Source organism: Martes martes (assembly GCF_963455335.1).
Source record: "Martes martes genome assembly, chromosome: 4".
NCBI classification, from domain to species: domain Eukaryota; kingdom Metazoa; phylum Chordata; class Mammalia; order Carnivora; family Mustelidae; genus Martes; species Martes martes.
In genome coordinates, this window is record NC_137891.1 from 58671781 (window position 1) to 58694514 (window position 22734).

General features: G+C 42.0%; 1 pseudogene across 1 annotated transcript; it reads right to left on the reverse strand.

The window, feature by feature from the left end:
* Positions 1-14814: 14814 nt before the first annotated feature.
* LOC308342206 (small ribosomal subunit protein uS2B-like) lies at positions 14815-15694 on the reverse strand (annotated as a pseudogene). The gene has a single exon. The product of its transcript is annotated as a small ribosomal subunit protein uS2B-like (transcript).
* Positions 15695-22734: the final 7040 nt, after the last annotated feature.

The following is a 22734-nucleotide window of genomic DNA, read 5'->3' on the forward strand; positions in this document are numbered from 1 at the left end:
GCTGTTTCCTCACATGAGAAGGGGCAAGGGATCTTTAACAAGGGCATGAATTCTGCTCATGAAGGCTCGTCCTTCATGACCTAAAAACCTTCCAAAGGCCCCACCTCCTAATACCATTGTCTTTAGGAATTTGGATATACACACGTGAACTTGGAAGGGACACATTCAGACCACAGTACCCCAGGTATTGGCATACATTGACATGTCCCTCTCCCTTCTTAATTATGTCTTCAGTTGAACATCTGAATGGGTTTCCTTTTCCATCCAAATCCAAGGGCTTCACCCAGATCAGAGGGAACTATTTTAGAGACTTTCTCTACTCGGTCTTCTGCGTCTTGGCTACGCTTTCAACTTATCTAGTGTGCAATTCCGTATAATGTCTCCAAAGCACAGGACCACATAGGTGGAGATTACCAGTAGTACCCCTATTTAATAATTTAGGTAATCAGCTAATTACTTTTTCCTGTCAAGAAAAAAATACTCCAATGATTTTAGTCGAAAATATAAATATAATTACTTTTTCCTGTCAAGAAAAAATACTCCAATGATTTTAGTCGAAAGTATAAAAAAGTGAAAGTATCTTAAGATTCCATTTTCTTCTTTCTCCTCAGTTTGACTTAATTCCATCTTGGCCAAATAGCTTTTATGCTGTGTTCCCATAACATGATATATTCCTCTAACACAGCACTTACAACATTACACTGGCCTGCTTACTTGTATCTCTTATTAATCTGTTCAGACATAGTAAAGCATGTTTCCTGTTTTAAGGAAGTTCATAGTCTAATAAAGTAGGGAAAAAGATAAGAAAATGATGTCTGTCTTAGTCACTTTGGGCTGCCATATTGAAATACCACAGACTGGGTGGCTTAAACAAAAGACATTTATTTCTCACAGCTCTGGAGCCAGATCAAGATGCTCGCAGATTCTGTTCCTGGTGAGGCCGCTCTTCCTGGCTGCATCTTCTGTGGCAGAGAAAGGGAAAGAGGGAAGGGGGTGGGGTGGGGAGTGAGCTTTAGTGTCTCTTCCTCTCTCTATAAGGACACTAATCCCATCATGAGGGTCTCACCCTCGTGACCTCATCTGGACCTAATCACTCTCAAAGTCCCCACCTCCATATACCATCACACGGGGAGTTAGAGCTTAAGTATATGAATTTTGGGAGACACAAACGTTCAGTTCATAACAACGCATTTTAGTGTGACAACTGCTTTGTGGATGATGAATGTCTGGATGAAGGGACAGATGGACACTTCACGTTGAAGACAACAAAATATTAGCAAATGTGATTTTCTTCATCCTCCTAGGACCTAGAAAAGTCCTGGGTTTGGTGGGGGGAATTTTAAGAGACAATGAAGTTATTTCAAAAATAGTGGTCTACCATTCATTCCAGGAACAAAAATATCCTACAACACTCTTGGCCTTAAAACATGGGGGAATGGATTATGATCCAAACATCAGAAAAGTCAGGGAGCAGATAGATACTTTCGCAGGGGACATAAACAATATTCCTTATCCTATCTTTGTAGAAATCATTGTAGAGTCACTTACCATACGAACACACACACGCTCACTTTTTTCTTTGTGTATCTTTGTCTAATTACAAAGGTAGCACAGTGTGTGCAGAATTAAAATACACAAACATAATTAAAATACAAGTCTCCAGGTTTCCAATAGTAACCATGGTTTTCTTTTAGGTATGTCCAATTCGTATTTGATAGGAGGCTTTAGTAAAGAACTTTTAAAAAAATGAAACTCATTCTTTTATGTACATTTCCATTCATTCACTAAACAAGAGTGCTAGCTCCATGAGGGCAGGAATCTTTACACGTCTTGTTCATTGCTGTATCTCTAGCTCTAAGAGCTGCATCTGGCACATAGGTGATCTGTGGATAATTGTTATGTGAGTAACACCCACGATGAACACCAACAATATGCCATACTCTGTCCTGGGTAGATTCAGCAGTGGAAATGATGGGTAAGGTCTGGCTTTCATGGACTTAGAGGATTGGCATGATTATCCCATCTAACCCTATTTGTGAGAAGCCCAGAGACCCACATCCTGGACCTTATTCTTCTCTTCCCACCTCTACCTGCAGCCAGGAAGAGCGGCCTCACCAGGAACAGAATCTGCGAGCATCTTGATCTGGCTCCAGAGCTGTGAGAAATAAATGTCTGTTGTTTAAGCCACCCAGTCTGTGATATTTCAATATGGCAGCCCAAACTGACTAAGACAGACATCATTTGTTTTCTTATCTTTCTCTACTTCACTAGACTATGAACTTCTTAAGATAGGAAACAACTTTTTCTTTTTCTGACATCTTTACATTTCCAGAATAACTCATGAGTCACAGGAAATGTTGAATCAATGAGTTGAATGAATCGATATGTTTTCACACACAGGAATGGGATCATTCAACAAAGAAAAATTCAATTTGAATGTGTGGCTCTCCTGGTAGGAATGTCAGGAATGGGGCAAGGGAGAGTCTCTGGTCCCTTCTTATATCCTGGAAAGGCAGCTGCTTCTTTGGCAATCCCTGGATGAGCCCTAAAAATACCGGTTCTCATTTCTATTCCTCTCCTCACTCCCTCTTAATTAGGTCTTAAATTGAGCACCTGGTTTACGCTTCACACAAATCCACGGCCTTGAGAAGCTTTCTCTACACAGAGATTCTGTTCCATCATTCACTTTTCTACTCTGGACTTTATTCCTGCTACACTTGTGCAGTTTGGAAGAAAATCACTCAAGGCACTGATCTCTGAGGCCAGCATAAACTGCAATAAAATCACGTGGCGCATCGTATGATTTCCTTGTATAAACATTTCAAATCATCGAAGCTGCAAGTAGAAACTAAAAATTTCCTTATGTAGGAAGCGCTGCAGAATCTCCTTCTTTAAATTGGTTACAAATTTTGTTTACTTTCGTCTTCCACATTTTTTTTTCCCCCCAAGAGAAACGCTTGCTCACTTTTCTAGCTACCTTGTAGAGCTGGGCTGCAAAGTGAGATGAATCGTCAGGTTTCCACAGCAGCTATAGGGAACCTGAGCTGCGCAATCGGACACTTGTGTACAGGGGACGTGTAACACCCATTTTCCCCAGATGGAGCTCACTTATTTTCCGTAGCGTTTTAAAACTGGGCCTGGCACCCCGATTCATCCTATTTATAGTTTAACATGTAACATAATATTTACTCCAAGCTCCAATAGAAATGCTTCTTATAAATGTCAGTGGATTATTTACTATGGTAAAATAATTACTTACATAAATGCTTCCCCTTTTCAGGGTGGGTGAAGAGGAGACTGCTAATGCTTCTTGGATTAACCTAGTATTATTACCGTTTGAAGTTCTTTTACATTTAAGATGGTTATTACAAGACTGCACAACTTTGCCTGCATGGAACATCTGTTGCTTAAGTGACGTGAAGCGTTTTCATTTTAACCCACATGGTGAAATCAAACAATGGAATGCAAATGCCAAACGGCCTGAATTAGGAGAGAAATCATTCCAATCTGCATGTGGAGGGAGTAGGGGGGCCAACATTCTATTTAGTGCTCTTGATTGACACCTGTAATTCACATTGCTTTCATGACAATTATATCGAACATGCAAAATGGTTATACGAGAAAGAAACGCTGGAAGTCCATGATCCCTAAGGAATTATTATAGTGGCTGAAGGCAGTTTTGTTCCTGGACTTCTCAGGGATTCAGATCACTAGCGAGAAAAAATAGCAAATGAGATCTATGTTTGGAGAATTGTCACGTACAGGCATGTTTCTCTTGGGGAGAGGAAGGACATGTTTTTCCCAGCCCTGATCACAAGGAGATTATCAATATGAAAAAAATTTCAATGGAGATTTAAATATAGTGAAAGGAAAAAAAAAATGTTGTTCAAAAAAGGAAAAGAGCAAAGAGCAGTGCGTGAGTTTTTAATACTTTTTTTTTTAAGATTTTATTTATTTATTTGACAGAGAGACAGATAACAAGTAGGCAGAGAGGGAGGAGGGGAAGCAGGTTCCCTGCTGAGCAGAGAGCCCGATGCGGGACTCTATCCCAGGACCCTGGGATCATGACCTGAGCGGAAGGCAGAGGCTTTAACCCTCTGAGCCACCCAGGCGCCCCGAGTTTTTAATACTGTTTGCCCCAGGACTAATTTTTCCATAATAAGATTTTAAGGAGGGGGTGAATTTCTGACCAGGAAGTGGCACAAAATTAAATCCTGTATGTGAGCAGCATCACAGATCAAAAATAGTCCTAATTTAAAAATAATGCTGATGACTTTGGAGTGCATGGTTTTAAGTGTATCATATCAGCTCCTCAAGGTAAGCATTTTACACTTGATCTTAGCCAAAAGGTCAAGAAGCGATCAAGGCAAGCATTTTCAAAATGAGGGAATTCAGGCGCAGAAAAGTTCAATGACTCGCCCAAGGTGGACCAGTAAAGCTGGAATAGGTTAAGGAAAAGGTTGTCAAACTCTGCTTTAGGAACCCTTGGGGACCTAAGACTCCTGTGGGGGTCCTTGGGGGTATCCTTGACGTCAAAACTGTTTTGTAATAATGCTAATCTGTTATTTGCCCTTTTTACTCATATTCTTTCACAGATATGAGGTTTTCCAGATGTTACGTGACTTACGACACTGTAACACTTCAGAAGCAGATAGAAGAGGCAGACAGAAGAATTCAGCTGGCATCCAAGAGATAAGCAAAAATTGCAATGCATTTTGCAAAAAGGCACTCAATTTTGTTTTTGTTTTGAAAAACACTTTCATAAAAAATACGTTTATGTTACTATATAATGGGTTCTTATTTTTAAATGATTTAATAAATATTTCTTAGATTTAATTCTTAATGTAACAAATATCTACACAGGAAACCCATATAAGCAAAAACTCTTTAGAATGCTCAGGGCGCCTGGGTGGCTCATTCGGTTAAGCATCTGCCTTCAGCTCAGGTCACAATCTCAGCCTTCTGGGAGAGAGCCCTGTGTCATGTCAGCGACCCTGCTTATCCCTCTCCCTCTGCCCCTCCTCCCCACTCCTGCTCTCTCTCTCTCTTTCTCTCTCAGATAAATAAATAAAATCTTTAAAAAACAAAAACAACTCTTTGGAACCCTCACTAATATTTCAAGAGTATAAACGGGTCCTAAAATGAAAAAGGTTGAGAATGACCATAGTAGGGTCTTTCATGGCCTGTAAAAGGAGCATTAACATATCACAGGCACTGATGACAACAGAGGCCATGATAACATGATAACGTAGCAGGATCTAGATATTGTCAAAAATCTCAATGGAAACAAACAAGCAAACAAAAATCAGTCCGAGATCCAAAAGTTGTCCACCCCTGAATATGTTGGCACCTGACTTTAGAACTGAGATGGAAATTTTAACCTAAATGGGTTTTGGCTTTTAAGAAGACCCCGTCTAGTGCTCCTTTAGCCTGGAATGTCACCAAACAGCCACAGGCCATACTTGTTCACTTTGTTTAGACGTCTACTCAGATGACACGGTCATCCTATTCAATCAGCAGTCTTCCCCCATTCTCTCCATTGCTCTCTACCCCTTGACTTGCCTTACTTTTCTTTATTAACAGTTATCACATCTAGCACATTTTTCCCCTGTACCCTCTACCACATGAACTGCAAGCTGTTTAAAGGCAGGAATGTTTATCTTTTTGTTCACTGTGCAACCCCAGTACTCAGAATAGTGCCAGAAACAGAGCAGGTACTTGATGACTGAGTATTTGAATACATGAAGGAATGTTTTATGTTAAAAGATCTAATATAATGGAAGGGCGAGTACAAAAATAAAATGGGGGTTTTAGGCATAAACTATCTAAATAGAACACCAATACCGAGCTAATATTTGAGTAGGTAATTGTAGAATAGCACAATATGTTTGCCACTTTTTGCCCCCCCCCCCCCACTTCGGGACACACAATTCCAGCTTCCCTTGCAGGTGGGGCTGTGGGACTGAGTTCTGGCCAGTGTTTCTCAAACTTGAATGTTAGTACAAATCACATTGTAATTTCATAAACCCATAGATATTAATTCAGTGGGTCTGGGACCTCTGACTATATTTCTAATAAGCCCTCAAGTGGAAATGATGCTTCTAGTCTGCGGACCACACTTGGAAGCTCCTTGCACACCTAGCCCTTAAAAAACATGCCACGTAGAAGCAATAACCCCCAGCAGCAAGGAGCACCTAACCTCCAAATCAGGGTTTCTTATGTAAAAGGAACCATGGCTCCTTGGAGAAATGGCTGATTCTAGGACTGGGCAGAAAATGAGCTTGGAGGATCTTGTTCTGCCAAAAAGGAAGTGCTTACTTATGCCAGAGGGACACAGGAGCCAACTGAAACAGTCCCAATGGCCAAAGCTGGAACAATTTGAGTCACAAAATAAATTAAAAAGTTCTGGATTATAATCCCAAGTGTAAAATAAACATATGAGTCTATACTTATATAAATAAATAATTGGATAAATGAATGGAAGAGAAGAGACAAGCCTCTTGTGCAGAAGAATTCAAAATAATTTTTATTGATTATCTACCCTCAAGGAGGAAGAGCACAACTTTCTACTCCTTAAGTGTAAGCTATGCATAGTGACTTTTCCCAAAGACTATAATATTGAAGGAAGGAAAAAAGACTAACTTTACAGTGGAGACACATGGCACACACTACCTCAGCTAAGTGATCAAGGTCAACATCAACAGGGATAAATCATGTTGATAGTATGCTGATATAATGACAATGGCATCTTACCTCTATAGTCTTTCTCCCAAAAATACATAAAACCATCTAACCATAAGAAAAGTCCAACAGAGGAGTGGTGGCTCAGTCAGTTAAACATCTGCCTTCAGCCCAGGTCATGATCCTAGCATCCTGGAATTAAGCCCCACATCAGGCTCCTTGCTCAGCAGGGAGCCTGCTTCACCCTCTCCTCCCCACTCGTGCTCTTTCTCACTTTCTCTGTCTGTCTCTGTCTCTTAAGTAAATAAATAAAATCTTTTAAGAAAAGAAAATTCCAACAGAGGGGCAGTCTACAAAATACCAGACCAGTACTTCTCAAAACTATCAGTTCATCAAAAACAAGAAAAGTCTGAGAAATTACTACAGCCAGAAGAAGCCTAAAGAGACATGACAACTAAATGTATTGTGGTGCCCTGGGCGGGATCCAACAGAGTGGCTATAAACCACAGAAATACACCCCACTAAACAAAATGAATCCCCAATTTCCCCTTAGCCAGGTCCTTAAAATGCTCACAGGGCCTCCAAAACCACCTGACATAAGGGAAAGTAAGATCAAGGAGTCAGAGTGAAAAAGACAGTAGTCATAATTAATTGCAGCTAAAATATTTCACTTTGCAATTTTTACAAAAAACACATAAGGGCACTCCTAGGGCCTTTCCAGAGCCTCAGAAGAAGCCCATGCAGAAGAGTATCCCAGAGACTTAAGCCTGAATAGCTTCATGGCAAATCCATCTTTGGACATAGATTGCCTTTAAAATCAAACATTGGATAGAATATAATATGGACACTGGAATCAAGCAGCGCACAAATAGGATCCTGGCTCCACAGTTTAGTACCCAAAAGATGTCTGGCAAGGTTTTTAAACTCTGTGATTTGCTTTGCTCACCTGTAAAATGGAGATCATAGGAGTACCTATCTCATGGTGTTATGAGGGTTCAGTGGTTGACACATTGTGTAAATACTCAATAAATACCAGTTGTTGTCTCTTTTTCTTAATAGTAGGGGTGCAATGGACAGCAATTTGTCTTTTTTTTTTTTTTTAAGAATTTATTTATTTACTTGACAGAGATCACAAGTAGGCAGAGAGGCAGGCAGAGAGAGGAAGGGAAGCAGGCTCCCTGCTGAGCAGAGAGCCCAATGTGGGGCTTGATCCCAGAACCCTGGGATCATGACCCGAGCCAAAGGCAGAGGCTTTAACCCACTGAGCCACCCAGGCACCCCAGCAATTTGTCTTTTAATTTTGAAAGAAGATACTGTCATGCTCCATCTGCTGTTTACCATGATAAACTCTGCTGTTTGCACTTGGATGGGGCCTCTTCAGCTTCCTCATCTTGCCGATGAAATCAAAGGTCGCGTTTCAATGACAACATTTCTTCAGGCAATTCTGGCCTTCAGGTAACAGTAACTAGTGAACTTTTCATAGATCCAGGAGTCCCCTCATCAAAGTATTTCTCAAGGAACTGTCAAGGGAGGGTCCTCTGTGTCTTCCTGAGGGGGTATAACTAGCTGATGGTTGAAAGACTGCACATGACAAAGTCACTCCAGAACTCCTAGCTCTTTTGAATTCCTTCCTCTCCCTGCTTACACACATCAGTTTCATTTGATGGGAGCTGCCAACTGAGGCCAAATATTTTTGGGGGGGGTAGGGGGGTCAACTAATCAAGCTAAATATTGGAATGGCTTTCAGCTACTAAACTGATCCCAGAATCTCAGGTAAGTCCAGCCTCATCAGTAAACTCAGTCTGATTTAAAATTAGATTTCTTCTTCCTTGGTTGGGAAGCATTCCATCAGAATTTATTTCCACATACATTCTCTAGTATTCTGGTAACAGAAATTAATAGTCCTATAATTCTTTGTTATGGAGACCTCTCCTTCCCAACTTCACTGTTTCATCAGGCTCCTGGGACAAGCTGAAGTCCAATACCAGTTACGGGTTTAGAAATACATAGTAGGATGGGGCAAAAACTTTTGGCTGACAATTTTTTTTTTTTTTGATTACCCAACACCTAGACCTCCTTCTAGTAGATGGAGGTGAGGGGTAAGGTCTGAGAAGAACTGGTTTCACACTGGGAAGGAGTTGCTGTCTTCAGGTGAGGGTATGTTCCCTGCCCCACAACATGGGAGACTGGGCTGCTTTGACTGATAAGGCTCACTGGAGTCTGGGAGTCCAGCTACCCATCTGAGTCCTTCACATTCACCCATACTTCCTCATTCTAATTCTCCCTATAACACATTGTTTTCAATTTGGTTGGTTGTAAGCAGAATTTTTAAAATAGCATAAAAGTAGCAGAGCACTTTGCTTACAATAAAGGTAAATATTATTTCATGACAACCTTGTTTCAGTTGTATCAAGCAGCGTGTGTGCGCAAGCATGCGGGGTCATGATGGAAGATAAATGTCTTACAAGGGTCTTGACAAGGTTCTTGACAATGGTCAATAACATTTAAAGCTACTCGTGTTAAAGGTTGACAAATGTGTAGCTCTGACTAATGTAATTCAGCAACTTACATAAACTTTGAATTTGGTTTTGGGCTATATCAACCATGCAGCTTTAGGTGGTAAGGGTTTTTTGTTTTTTTGTTTTTTGCCTTTTATTTTTTTAAGTAGGGTCATAAAAAGTCAAGAAGTGCAATCTCTGCCTTCAGCTGAGGGTTTATAAATATTTGCGCTTCTCGTTCTCCTTCTTTGGGTTTTCTAGAAGAACCCATTCCACCCACTACACTTGGGTCCTCATACCTTCATATTCTGTGTCCACAGTAATGTGGTCCCCCAAATCTTGCCTTCAATGAATGCTTCATTACAGATAATGATGGACAATAATTTAATTAGTATTTGCCACTTCATACTGTTGGGGAGGAAAAAAATTTCCTCTTTTAAGATTCTTCTAGCTAGACTAAGAATTAAATTGATATGAGACAGGTTAACAGGAGAAAAATTTAACTTCAAACATATAGGGAATTCACACAGACACAAAATTCTAAAGACAGACAAAATGAGGTATATGTCATCCTGAACTAAGGATGGGGTAATGGCCTGGGCCAAAGGGATAGGGGCCTGGAACTTCAAAGGGAAGGAATGCAATTTTGGTAAACAAATGTTTGCTGGGCCATTCAGAAACAATGGGATATAAAGACAACTTTAATGAAACAGGTCTTACTGGGTTCCTCCCTGTCTCCCATACCTAGTTCATATCATAATGTAGTTATCTGTGGTGACAGCTCTCCTCCTGGGGCAGATAGATCCTTTTCTAAATTCTTTCAGGTAGTTGGGGGTGGGGAGAGGTTAAACTCCTTTCTGCTTCTTTTGGGCTTTGGTTGTTTTCAGACCAGCATGCCAAGTGGTCCATTTGGGGGCAATCTGCCCTCAGACCCCTATCACATTAAGAGTTGCCAGAATCCCATGATTAACCTAATGCTAATGGAGTTTTTACTGTCCTCCTCCCAATTTTAATTTTTCTTCTTTTTCCGAGGATCTGTTGTCTGCATCACACTCCTCATTATTAATGTCTATATCCAAGCAATTTTAAACATTAAAAAAAGACTGAATAACATAAGGAGAAAATAAATGTACATTAGAAGATATTGAGTACCTATCATGAGACCCAAAAAAACCAAAACAAAACAAAAAAACAAACTCTTTTAAGGCCTGAGATATAGGAGAAGCAATTTAGATTCCTTTCTAAGTCAGCATAACTTCCCATAAACTTTGTTTAAACAACAAGCCTGATTTATGGCCCACCAAACATACATTATGCACCTGCTTTGTAAATGAGTAGCCTAAAGGAAAACCATCTTGTCCTTAATACACCGATCAATGCTCCTACTTCTGCATTCTTTGATGTTAAAATTTGTGATTCCTGCCTATATGCTAATTTATTATCTTTTGAGCTTTTACAAGATGTAAAAGAATATATAACCCTTTAAAAACTTCATTCTCCAGAGCACTTTTTTCCTGGCAACTGTCCCAACTTGGGCTCAAATAAAACTTTCTAACTTTTAGAGATTCTAAAAGGTTTTTTTCATTTTGTGTCAACACCTGGAAGTCCAGAGAACGCTAATCAATAGGCTAGAACCAAATGCCCACTCTGAGGCCACCACCTTAAAAAACATTTCTCCATAGTTCCTGTATTATTCAAAATCGTAAGCAGGAACATAAGATTGCCTGAGCATCTGGGGACATGAAAGAATTTCTACAGTTTCTCTAGAGGCTGAGGAAGGCCTTGACTGGCATGAAGATGCTGTCTATTACAGATCCTCAAGAACAGAAGGAGGTCCAGGTGTTGGGTAATCAAAAAAAAATTGTCCGCCAAAAGTTTCTGCCCAATGCTACTGTAAATCTATGGGTACGACCCCTCTTTCTCACTAGACTGTGAGCTACTTCAGCAACTGCCTTGCTTTTCTTTTTATGCCTCAAACCAGTTACCACAGCCCTGGATTAAAGTAAGTAATCAAGAAAAGTGTTGGGTTGTTATTGCTGTTTTGTTTATTTTGTTTAAAATAAGAGAACTTCGGGCGCCTGGGTGGCTCAGTGGGTTAAGCCGCTGCCTTCGGCTCGGGTCATGATCTCGGGGTCCTGGGATCGAGTCCCGCATCGGGCTCTCTGCTCGGCGGGGAGCCTGCTTCCCTCTCTCTCTCTCTGCCTGCCTCTCTGTCTACTGTGATCTCTCTCTGTCAAATAAATAAATAAAATATTTAAAAAAAAATAAATAAAATAAAATAAAATAAGAGAACTTCTTGAGCTCTCAAGAACCACGAGTCAAAGAATAAAGCTGAGGGACTTTACAAAGAAAAGATCAAGGATAGTTCAATCTTCCTGGACTCAGCAACAGGGTCACCCAGAATCCATAAGAGACAAAAAAGGCAGGCAGATGAAGACTAGCATCCACCCCACACTGGCCTGCACACAGGAAAAGGATCCAGGAAGAAAATACAGAAATTGTGCCAACTAAGCAAATCTGTGGTTAATTTAGGATTGAATCCTAGAATCTATAAATTCAGGGATGCCTACATGGCTCAGTCAGTGAAGCGTCTGAATCTTGATTTTGACTCAGGTCATGATATCAGGGTGGTGAGACTGAGCTTCATGTTCGTCTCTATACTGTGTGGAATCTGCTGGAGATTCTCTCCTCCATTTATACACCTTCCCCCACTCACATGTACTCTCTCTTGCTCTCGCTCTCTTTCAAATAAAGAGTCTAAAGATTCTATAAATTATCTTTTAAAAAAATCTTATCCTCTTTTTATTTTTTAAATAAAAGTTCCCTCTGAGTTATTGAATATTCTCAAATACAGGAAAAGGGTCTCAGCTAGTATAACTATCAGGAGAGAAAAGACAAAGCTGAGTTGTCCCATGGACACCCAGCAGAGCTAAGATGACCAAGAGGTCAATGAGACTTGATGGAGAAGCCCAAACCAAGAAACTAGAGAATTCTTTTTCCCTTGGGATCACTCACCCAGGTGTGGGAGGAGGAAGAAGAGCCAGGGAGGGAAGTAAAAAAAGTGAAATCAGTAGCAGGGGGGAGCGATATTTGGAGGCAAACTGGAGAGACAGATGTCAGGACAGACATCTCCGGGAGAAAGAAGTGTGCACTCAGCTGAAGACCATGTTCTAAATTGCACTAAGGGAAACAGACAAAAAAATGTTCAGCATGGTGAAACTGTAGGGCTAGACAATCCAAAACTGGGATGCCTAACTTCCAAAGGGCAGATGTCTGCGAATTCCCGTCAAGCAGTTACACATCTGTGGTTGCTTTTAAATATGTCAAAATTAGGCTAATAATTACAGCACTCCCTTTGTCTCAACTCTCCTCAGTTCTCCATGTTCCTGAGGTAGGTAATATTAGTAGCATTATTTCAGAGAGAGTGATTTGGGATACTGAGAAGCCATCCTAGCCAGAGTCATACCACAAACCCTTAGGGCTTCCAAGTTTAGAACTCAGGCTGCGGCTGCTGCTTCCTGGTTTGTTGATTAAGATGCATGAATGATAGCTTTTTATAGATTTTATGACTCCTTCATAAGTACCAGTTATTTTAAATTCAAAAACTCCTTTCTAATTTCGGTAGTCAACTGAACACTTTGGACATTCTTGCTGGAGAATTAGTACCTCTTGGTGGATGGCCTTCATGCCAGACTGTTACATCTATTAATAGACATGCATGGATCTTTTTCTGGCCAGAAACAAGTAAATGTTCCAGGTTTAATTTAATTTGCAATATGCAAGAATGGATACCTGTTCATTTGGACACTAAAATATTTTTAGTGTTTTGAAACTTTGAGACTTTTACCCAAATAAGACAATTTTTAATATCTTCAGTGACCTACTATTTCTTATCCTTCAGGATGCCTTATAAACAATTTTACTGAGTCCTAGAAAAGAGGCCCTAAAGCTGGATGGCTAGAGATAACCAGAGTATGAATTATAATCAAAGATTTGCAATTTATTGCGTTCTTCACAGAAGCTTAAGAACTTCTGATAATTGGGTCATGTCTTAAAGAAGAGTTTAAATCAATGTTTAGAGCATTTCTTTGTGTGTGCCAATTTATTCCTCAGAACCACCAATATTTTGTAGCTGGATTCCCCTTATGATTATGTCATGTGTTCGGAGCCATTTTATATTATTGACTTTCCTCATGCCTATTTTAATCTGGAACATGCCTCCTTTCCCAGTTACATTACAAACTTCTAAAGGGCAGAGCCTATAACAAACTTCTCTTTATTGCCCTACAGTATCTACTCTAGTACCTTGCATCAAGTAGGTGCTATGATCACTAACTAAACCAACAGAAACTGGAAATGTGGAGATGAACAAGTAAAGAGAGAGATGATCAGAGCCACGAGCCTAGCACTCAGAAGCTGCCAGCATATTGGCTGCAAATCATCAGTCACACCAAAGGAAGGACCCATCCCTTCTGATTTCATTCGAGAGACCTGGTCGCGCATTGTGATAGTGTCCTACCCATCCCTTCCTCCTGCCTCTTCACTTCCATTCCTGGGCCAACAGAGTTGCACAGTAATGAAGAGGAAGTCTACAAACATTGTCATCACATATGCAATAGGCATTACTTTCAGAAAGGGTATGTGGAATCCAAAGGGTCACCCACACTAACGCCCAGACTGATCCAGTCTGGGCTTTATGTGGTCAAGACAGTCAAGACATTGATGCTCTTTGCTGATTTGGGGCTTGGACAGGAAAAACCTGAGGGAGCTCTGTCCTTTCAAGGATGCCTTAAGAGCTAAAGACCTATCCCATATTCAGCCTGATTATAAAAGATCTGAACAAGAAACTAGGTTCAAAACTAGCCCAAGATTTGGGGCACCTGGGTCAGTCATTAAGTGTCTGCCTTCAGCTCGGGTCATGCTCCCAGAGTCCTGGGATTGAACCCCATGTTGGGCTCCCTGCTCCACAGGAAACCTGCTTCTCCCTCTCTCTCACTCCTCCTGCTTATGTTCCCTCTCTTGTCTTTCTCTTTGTCAAATAAATAAATAAAATCTTAAAAATAAAATAAAACAAAACAAAACCTAGCCCAAGATTTAATTCGATCATAGAGTTAGACCAGTGAACTTAGTTTTGGTCTCATATTCCCAGCTGTACCCAGCAGAATTAATTGATCTAAAACATTTGTTCAAGAACCTCTTTTTTGAACCTTTGTTCAAAACATGAATGAACTGGGTACAAAGATAACAGACACAGGTATATAGACACATTCAGATGTTGTCCAGTGGAGATCAAACACATTCCTTGAAAGTTATAAGACAACATAAAATGTGGCTAAGCCCACAGAAGAGAGGCATGAAGAAAGTTCTGTGAGAATTAAGAAGTAGAATTTTGTTCTACCTGGTGACAATCAGGGAAAGTTTCAAGTGACCATATCATAGAAATGGGTGGGTTTGGGCCAGAGCTAAACCTGTATGAAGAAAGACAGTAGGATATGAGGCTGAAAAGGAATCTTATGGGCCTTTAAATTCTTAAAGAGCTATAGAGGACCTCACTTTTTTTTTTTTTAAACTTTTAGAAACTGCTTACTTTTTCTCAACATGATTTCCGTTGTGTTTGCCTTTGCAAAAGAGCAGCTTAAGACCACTCAGTGGTTGTTCCTACCCATTCAGTGGCCTGAGCGTTGGGAGCTGCAGACCAGTCTTCAGTGGCTGGCTGGTTGTTTCAGTCTTCAGTAGGGAACTGCTAAATTGGCACCAAGGGCATCTGCATGCCTCTAGACCAGTCAGCTACTTCAGGTTGAGTGATAGTGAACTCAGGAGTTGAAGCAGTCCATTCCTGAAATTCCTCCTTGGTTACAGCCTTTTTAGCAGCAGCCTGTTCTTTTTCTTTCAATTTCTTCAGAATCTCTGTAGAAGTAGAGATCAGGCATGACATCCCATGGTGTTCATGGGAGATGGTGCCAGGCATGTGCAGAATTTCCTGGACCAGCATCTCCCACATCAGGCTGTGTGAGCCCCTTTGTTGTTGCAAGGGATGGCCATGTTCACACAGTGCAGAGGAGAGTCTGTGTTACACAGAGCGGCGGTAGGCAGGTTAACGTAAAATGCCTCTGTGAGAGGCTGGTGGGCAGCCCTGGGATCAGTAACCACCAGAATTCTCAGCTCCCAGAGGCTACCTGGACCGGGGTAGTGGCATCTACAGGAACAAGTGGCCAGCAATAGCAGTGGCTCTAGAAGCAGCAGCGTACTTCAGCTCAGCTCACTGGCCAGTATCCCTGGATGATATGACACTGACAGGAGTCAGGTTTTCAACAGCAACAGTGGTACGACCTGCCAGCAGAAGCTTCTCCCAGGTTCTCTTTAGATTTACGATATTGATGCCATCACATTTCCTTTTGTAGATGCACTGTTCTGTTTCAAAGTCAAGGTTGGTGCCACCTAAGTGAGTTCCGTGCTGCAAGGAATTTGAGGACATCCTCCCCCTTCATTTGTAGGACATCAAGGGCTCTGGACATTATGAAAGTTTTCTTAAAGTTATGACAGGAATACAAAACACCACCCCATGGACCTCTTCCTGTGCAGTGTGAAAAAGGGGAAATTTAAATTCCCTTTTTTTTTTTTTAAGATTTTATTTATTTATTTGACACAGAGAGAGACAGTGAGAGCACAAGCACAAGCAGGGAGAGCAGGAGAGGGAGAAGCAGGCTCCCAGCAGAGCAGGGAGCCCAACACAGGGCTCAATCCCAGGACTCCTGGATCATGACCTGAACCCAAGGCAGACACTTAACCGACTGAGCCACCCAGGCACCCCAGAACCTTACATTCTTGATCAAAGAGTTTGAGTAGAATAAACCACTCTAGGTTTCTGAGCAGAGGAGGGCCATGAACTGTTCCTCATGCAGAGATGAAATCTACCAGCAAGGAACAGAAAAGACCTAGGTGAGGAAAACACGGAGTAGATGCTCCTGTGGTGGGAAGAGAAGAGAGTGAGGACTGGAGCCCCATGTTGGGCTATGGTGGAATCTGGGGAAAAGGAACCAGATGACCTGATATTTAACACTGAGATGCAATGGGGTAGTGTTTTTTACTTCATGAACAAACACAAGCGGGAAAAAAAAAAAAAAAAAAAAAAACAGGAAAGAGAACCAGATTCTGTGTTGAGACATGCAGAAAAGTTACTTCCAAGTAGTGAAGAGCATGTGGGCTTTTTCTAAAGTATTTCTAAGACCCTCATTACCAGGAAAGGATATAGAAAACATGATTTGTTTTGTTTTTGTTTTTTTTTTAAGATCTTATTTATTTATTTGACAGACAGAGACCACAAGTAGGCAGAGAGGCAGGCGGGGAGATAGAGAGAGAGGAGGAAGCAGGCTCCCCGCTGAGTAGAGACCCTGATGCGGGGCTCGATTCCAGGACCCTGGGATCCTGACCTGAGCTGAAGGCAGAGGCTTTAACCCACTGAGCCACCCAGGCACCCCTGTTTTTTTGTTTTTGTTTTTTTTTTAAAGAAAATACCTTTTCTTAATCCAAATCTGGTCTCCCAAGTCAGCATCTAATTTGCTTTTTACCATGGCTTTTTTATATTTTTGTCAAATTAAAGGAACTTCAGATGTGAAATTTATCTTTACATTTGCTTTTTTTCTACCATCCTGTTAGCCCATACCCATGGACAAGTTTTTTCAGGACTGCTCGAAACTAGTATTTTCTTATTTCATTTATTCCTGTTTAAATTTTATTTTTAAAATATCTACAAGTTTTTCCTAGTAGTTCCAAAGAAAATGTAGTTGTGGAGGAAGTCTTATCACATCTGTCTGTAAGTGTCATCATTCCTCCTCTTAGGTTTCCAAGCTATTTTGAATTTGCACGTTTAGCCCCTCTTCCTGCCATCATGTAATTTCTCCCAAATTCCTCAGATACTATGTGACAGTATTTATAAGACTCTTTAGTACTTTTTCCGCGTGGAACCCAACCCTGTTTTTTCAGTTGCATTGGATCTTTGTGAACCTGCATAAACTCCAGGCTATGACTTGGACAGCAGATACCTCTATAGAACTGAAGAGAACGTCATTCCAAAGCTATGAATTCTGGATTTTTTGCTTTGTTTTGGTTGTTCAAGTTTACCAAGCCAAATGCACAAAGCCAGGTAAAAAAGAGGTTGTTGAATTCCTGCTTTAAAAAAGTACGCCTCACTGAAAAGTCATCAATAGGAGCAGTCCTACAACCTCAGAAAACGTTTTAGGTGTTGAATATCTACCAATAGTTATCACCCATTACACCACTGTCCATTGAGTTAGTTATCTGTGATAAATCTCCTGTACTTCTCCTTTCAGAAATTCTTTTTTCACTCCAATCCTGTCTCCTCTTCGCTTGATAAATTACAAGCATAGCTGTGTGTGTGTGTGTGTGTGTGTGTGTGTGTGTGTGTGTGTGTGTGTAAATACCTATTCTCCTCATGTGTGGTGCTAACTCAACTATCCATCACCTTTACCTGTACCTGTGACCCACTTCACAATACTCTACATTTTGGAAACTCCAGTTCCCTGAAAACTTCCTCTGCACCAATGTTATTTCTGGATTTTGGAGTGATAAAGAACAACTCATTACAAATATTTCCCCACCCCCAGCTCATGCAGCACTGGTGATGTGAGTGTCCCACTCAGGCATGAGATGGACCGTCTGTGGGTACCTGCTGGCCTGGCATCAATGCTGGTTCAATGTTCCTGAAGGAATAAAGACTATGCTCCCTAAAGTATGACAATAGAAATTCAGGACATCCACCCCAAAATATGTGGCTTTGATAAAGTGGTATTTTTGAGCTACTGAAACTTGAAAACCAGCAAATGCAAGGAAGGGCTTTCTCTGAACTTCCCCCTTCTTTGCCCTAAAGACCAGCTCCCCACCCCCCCAAACTAAATTATCATGAATGCCCTCCCTCAGAGGTTCACCAACTAGGAAAGACTGACCCCTGTCACAGGAGAGGATACTGGGTGTAGATACCACACATAAACAAACTTTGTCACAAACCATCATACCTCCCATCGGTTCATCTGAAGGCCCACTCATCTTTCCTAAAAATCATTTACTCTCCTCTAAGAGGCCCATATGCTCCCTCCCCTCTCCCTATTAAGATGATATTTACGTTGTGGTAATCATTTTGAAATGTATATACATCAAGTCATTGTAAGGACCTATTTAGCCAGAGCAGCTCCATCCTGCCCCTGCCCCTCCCCCGCCAGGGGACTTACTTAAAAACAAGTCCCGGAAACCAGTTCCAGGTAACAAAGCCCAAATACAAGGGTGGGTCAGGCCAGGTGGAGGCATTCAATCAGTGGGGGCCCATACTGTCTCCCTAGCTACCAAGGAGTTATGGGCCCCACCCTTTGGGAGCCTTTTGGGCCCCAATTCTGACCAAGGTGATAGGCTAGTTTGAATATCTAGTATAGGGTAAATTGTAATTCAATTGTTCACTTATGTGTGACCTAGCAGGACTGTGCAGCTTTCTCTGTGTTACAATCTCATTGGCCACCTGTGCATGGCCAGGCCCAGCCATATGGCTTTTGCCCTTAAAAGCTAGTCTGTAAGGCAGAGAGAGGTCGCCTCTTTGCAAGAGATGGCCCTGGCCGGTCAGTTTGATTCCGATGCTTGGCTTGAAATAAAGCTTTGCTTTACCTTCGCTTTGTATCAGTCTCACTCCTTTGACCATGGACCCAACAGTCATTATGTCATACACCTTAAATTCATACAGCTTATGTCAATTACACCTCAGTGAAACTGGAAGAAAAAAGTAAAAATAGCAAAAATGAACTTTAAAAATAGATGGTTTTAAATCCTCAATTCAAGCCACCCCACAAGTTACTCATTTTTCCCTGGTTTTCCTCCCATGTATACATGACATACTACATGTTAGTAAATTTCAGCTTGTTTCTCCCTTGTTAATCTTTTATTACAGGGATCTCAGCTAAGAACTCAAAAGGGCAGAGGAAAAATTAGCTTTCCTCCCCTACAGAGCAAAGCGGCCTTATTGTGTCAACCAATATAGCTTACACTAGATGCTACTTCTGCCCCCACCTGAAGGTAAGGGCACCACTTCCCTCCGCTTCCAAAGCTTTGGACGCCCCTCCTTGTCACTAGAAAGCCCCTCTCCTCCTGCTGCCTGCGATTCAAGAAATCAGTTGCACCGGGGACCACATTCAGAAACAGAGGCACCTCGGGGGAACAGGAGTTGCCAAAGTGCCAAAGCTTCCACCACTCAACTCACTCCACACCCGGGGCCCAGGTGCGGACTAGCCTCTCGGCACCTTTGTTATTCTGTGACCAGCTCTCAAAACAAGGCAACTTTGTACTCTCAATGATTCAAAGAGAGTTTGTGTAGAAACAGCTCCTCCTTTCTTTGTTATTCGGAAAGCTCTTCCCACCCCCACCCAGGGATTAAGACACAAATCCTTTGGGGCCTGGGTGAGGGGACTGGAAGAAACTGGCTAAACCTGAAATAGTCCCTTTTCCTCAGTGCCTGAGGCATAGCTACAGGACCAGCCCAGCACCTGCTTGAATCTCTCCTGGCTTCAATAATTTATTTTCTGTGATATTTAGTTCCTTCCAATTTACCCTGATATTTTTGAATGCTGAGGAAAGATCCCCTTCATCTCAAACTGTTCTCCTACCTCCTGAGTCCCTCCATCCCCAAGGCAAGGGAAGGGGATCCAGTGAAATGACCTATAAAGTTGTGGGTGCCTGTAAGAAGGGGGAGTGGGTGGGCATTAGCTGAACTGAAAAATCCGCAGACCTAACAAAACCTAATGTTTCCCTCAGAGCAAAGGAGATCATGATAAATTTGAGAAAGAGCTTCACATGAGTCCCTCAGCATTTGGAAACACGCCTAAACTTAGAAAGGAACGCCTGCTTTTCTTCCAGAGCTTTCTAAAGATGAACGGTTTGGGGTATTGTTAGGTCCCCCAGTAATGGGTCCGTGATTAAAGGAGCGAGACTGATACAAAGCAAAGGTCAAGCAAAGGTTTATTTCGCGCCAAGCATCAAGAATCAAACCAAACGTTTGGGGCCGCGCCCCTTACAAGAGAGGGCAACCGACCCCTCTCTGTTTCACAGACTAGCTTTTAAGGGCAAAGGCCATGTGGTTGGGCCTGGCCACGCACGGGTGGCCAATGAAATTGTAACACACAGAGAAAGCTGCACAAGTCATGCTAGGTCACACATAAGTGACCAATTGAATTACAATTTACCCTATAGTAGACATTTGAACCAGCCTATCACCTTGGTCAGAATTGGTGCCCAAAAGGTGCCCAAAGGGCAGGGCCCATACTCCTTGGTAACTAGGGAGACAGTATGCATCCCCCAACTGATCGGGTGTCTCCACCTGGCCTGACCCACCCTTGTATTTGGGCTTTGTTACCTGGGGCTGGTTTCTGGAACTTGTTTTTTAGTAAGTCCCTTGGGGGAAGAGGGCAGGGACAGTTTAAGGGTTAAACAACAAGGTTATTGTTTAACCTGGATGGAAGCCTCTGGCTAAATAGGTCCTTACAATGTCACCTGCAACAACATGATGAGATAGAATCATGGTGATGGTAATGAGCCTGGAAAGAAGATGGGGCAGCCCTGCACCCTATTCCAGATTCTTGTAGCCTTTGAAGGGTGAGGAAAAGAACCTCAGATCCTGGGATCCCACAGGAGGGAGTGCAAAGGACAGAGAGGGAGCACGAGCTACTGATGTGCCCTGAAGGACCCGGATGTAGGGATTTCCCACCCAGAAAGATGCTTAAGGGTGTGGACCACTGTCATGGACCAAAGAGAGACACAGCTGGTCTCTCTCAGCAGGGGATATGGATGGGATGGAACGTAGAGAGACCACCCTAGTGATGAAAGCCACCAGCAGCACAGAAAACCCACTTAGCCAGAGTAAAACCAGGGCAACCTCCCTCCTCAGTCTCCTGCTGTGGAAGGCAAACCCAGCCATCACTCCATTTCTCTTCCCCAATACAGGAGAGAAGCTAAAGTCTAGAAAAGAGTAGCGGGAAGGGGTCCTGGAACCAGACCAGTGGCTCATGTGCTTGCATGTGCACACACACACAACACACACACATGTGCACACACCTCCAATGTGGGATTCAGAGGAGAAATGAGAACGTAGACCCACCCCTCCCCTTTTCCAAGTCCCCTGATCCAAAGCCAGACCGGGTAGGCAGAGATTCAAACTAACTAGAAAATTCATCTTTTTTTTTTTTTAAAGATTTTATTTATTTGAAAGAGAGAGAGAAAGCACTAATGAGGGGGAGCAGCAGAAGGAGAGGGAGAAGGAGATACCCCGCTGAGGAGAGAGCACAACACGGGGCTCAATCCCAGGACCCTGGGATCATGACCTGAGCCTAAGGCAGATGCTTAATTGACTGAGCCACCCAGATGCCCTAGAAGATTCATCTTTAAATTAGGCTGTCCTGAGTTTAAATGACTGAAAATGATTGATAAGTTATCAAATCTGCTTTAAACGTTTTTATGGGCTCTGTACTAGTGAGAAGCAGAGATCCAACATTGAACAGTGAGGGGCATTTACTGGGGGCGTGGGGAAAACCATACCCTACCAAGTTCATATTGATCAAGAAACAAGTTACACTTGCAATATTCTCTCTGAAACACACTGAAAATCTAGCACCTTCCTCCAAATCTCCTTTCCAGGCTCCAAGTTGTATGATAGAGATTAAAAGGAAATACAGTAGAATTTCAAGGAGTTTCCTTGAAAGTCCCAAATTCATTTGAGCACCTTTTATATCCACAAATTATCCCAGGATGATAGTTGCCTTTGCCCTCTTAGAAACTTAGAAACTCTGTAGTTTCTAAATCAAAGCTGTGGCAGTGTTGGGGTGAAGGCCATGAACGCAGAGAAAATATAAGTAGTACAAATTAATCTTATTCCTTCTTTCTCCCACTTTAACCACGGCTCCTACCTCTGCCCAAAGAAGACACTTGGAATATCGAGCCAGCAGTGAACAGACCTTTGTTTGTTGGACAGTCTCTTACAGCAAGTATGGTCTACTTGGCCAGCTTGAGATACAAATCAAATCATGTCATTTATTATTCTAATTAACCTCTCAAAGCCCTATCTATCTTTTTTTTTTTCCCCAGGAACTCTAAAACCTCCCTCTTCTCTGGGATTCCTAAGAATTTCAGGGATTTACTTAATGCACAGCAAGGGAGTTAAATAAAAGTGATAGTTTCTAGTACTCCCATGCTTCTGCCTGCCACATGATGTCACTGTTGAACACTAGTCCTGCACAGTCATGGTGCCCACAATGGTTTCTTGTCGAAAGGATGTTCTGAGTTAGTGCCCTATAACCTTGCTTTATAACCAGCTCTCTTGCTTTAGGCTCACATGCTAAAACAGTATCCTCCAAAACAGAATGAAGCCAGTAGGCTTCCAGCCTCCGTTACCATGTGCCCCAGCCTGCTTCCAAACTCCTTTGGGCCTTTGCGATGAGTCCAGGGCACCTAATGCAAACCGATCCGCCAGACTCTGAGAGCTCTACAAAGCTGCCTTGTTAAAGCAAAG